The following is a 2,368-nucleotide window of genomic DNA, read 5'->3' on the forward strand; positions in this document are numbered from 1 at the left end:
CTGTGTATGGGGTATTTGTTTTCATCTTCACAGTCCCAACTGTGTATATCACAAGTGATATCTGTGTAAACTGTGTATGGGGTATTTGTTTACATCATTCACAGTCCCAACTGTGTATATCACAAGTGATATCTGTGTAAACTGTGTATGGGGTATTTGTTTTCATCTTCACAGTCCCAACTGTGTATATCACAAGTGATATCTGTGTAAACTGTGTATGGGGTATTTGTTTTCATCTTTACAGTCCCAACTATGTATATCACATGTGATATCTGTGTAAACTGTGTATGGGGTATTTGTTTACATCATTCACAGTCCCAACTGTGTATATCACAAGTGATATCTGTGTAAACTGTGTATGGGGTATTTGTTTACATCATTCACAGTCCCAACTATGTATATCACAAGTGATATCTGTGTAAACTGTGTATGGGGTATTTGTTTACATCATTCACAGTCCCAACTGTGTATATCACAAGTGATATCTGTGTAAACTGTGTATGGGGTATTTGTTTTCATCTTCACAGTCCCAACTGTGTATATTACAAGTGATATCTGTGTAAACTGTGTATGGGGTATTTGTTTTCATCTTCACAGTCCCAACTGTGTATATCACAAGTGACATCTGTGTATGGGGTATTTGTTTTTATCTTCACAGTCCCAACTGTGTATATCACAAGTGATATCTGTGTAAACTGTGTATGGGGTATTTGTTTTCATCATTCACAGTCCCAACTATGTATATCACAAGTGATATCTGTGTAAACTGTATTTGTTTTCATCTTCACAGTCCCAACTATGTATATCACAAGTGATATCTGTGTAAACTGTGTATGGGGTATTTGTTTTCATCTTCACAGTCCCAACTGTGTATATCACAAGTGATATCTGTGTAAACTGTGTATGGGGTATTTGTTTTCATCTTCACAGTCCCAACTGTGTATATCACAAGTGATATCTGTGTAAACTGTGTATGGGGTATTTGTTTTCATCATTCACAGTCCCAACTATGTATATCACAAGTGATATCAGTGTAAACTGTGTATGTGGTATTTGTTTTCATCTTCACAGTCCCAACTGTGTATATCACAAGTGATATCTGTGTAAACTGTGTATGGGGTATTTGTTTTCATCTTCACAGTCCCAACTGTGTATATCACAAGTGATATCTGTGTAAACTGTGTATGGGGTATTTGTTTTCATCATTCACAGTCCCAACTATGTTTATCACAAGTGATATCTGTGTAAACTGTGTATGGGGTATTTGTTTTCATCTTCACAGTCCCAACTGTGTATATCATAAGTGATATCTGTGTAATGGGGTATTTGTTTTCATCTTCACAGTCCCAACTGTGTATATCACAAGTGATATCTGTGTAAACTGTGTATGGGGTATTTGTTTTCATCTTCACAGTCCCAACTGTGTATATCACAAGTGATATCTGTGTAAACTGTGTATGGGGTATTTGTTTACATCATTCACAGTCCCAACTGTGTATATCACAAGTGATATCTGTGTAAACTGTGTATGGGGTATTTGTTTTCATCTTCACAGTCCCAACTGTGTATATCACAAGTGATATCAGTGTAAACTGTGTATGGGGTATTTGTTTTCATCTTCACAGTCCCAACTGTGTATATCACAAGTGATATCTGTGTAAACTGTGTATGGGGTATTTGTTTTCATCTTCACAGTCCCAACTGTGTATATCACAAGTGATATCAGTGTAAACTGTGTATGGGGTATTTGTTTTCATCTTCACAGTCCCAACTGTGTATATCACAAGTGATATCTGTGTAAACTGTGTATGGGGTATTTGTTTACATCATTCACAGTCCCAACTGTGTATATCACAAGTGATATCTGTGTAAACTGTGTATGGGGTATTTGTTTTCATCTTCACAGTCCCAACTGTGTATATCACAAGTGATATCTGTGTAAACTGTGTATGGGGTATTTGTTTACATCATTCACAGTCCCAACTGTGTATATCACAAGTGATATCTGTGTAAACTGTGTATGGGGTATTTGTTTTCATCTTCACAGTCCCAACTGTGTATATCACAAGTGATATCAGTGTAAACTGTGTATGGGGTATTTGTTTACATCATTCACAGTCCCAACTGTGTATATCACAAGTGATATCTGTGTAAACTGTGTATGGGGTATTTGTTTTCATCTTCACAGTCCCAACTGTGTATATCACAAGTGATATCAGTGTAAACTGTGTATGGGGTATTTGTTTACATCATTCACAGTCCCAACTGTGTATATCACAAGTGATATCAGTGTAAACTGTGTATGGGGTATTTGTTTTCATCTTCACAGTCCCAACTGTGTATATCACAAGTGATATCAGTGTAAACT

Source organism: Saccoglossus kowalevskii, chromosome 13 (assembly GCF_978046115.1).
Source record: "Saccoglossus kowalevskii chromosome 13, keSacKowa6.1, whole genome shotgun sequence".
NCBI classification, from domain to species: Eukaryota; Metazoa; Hemichordata; class Enteropneusta; family Harrimaniidae; genus Saccoglossus; species Saccoglossus kowalevskii.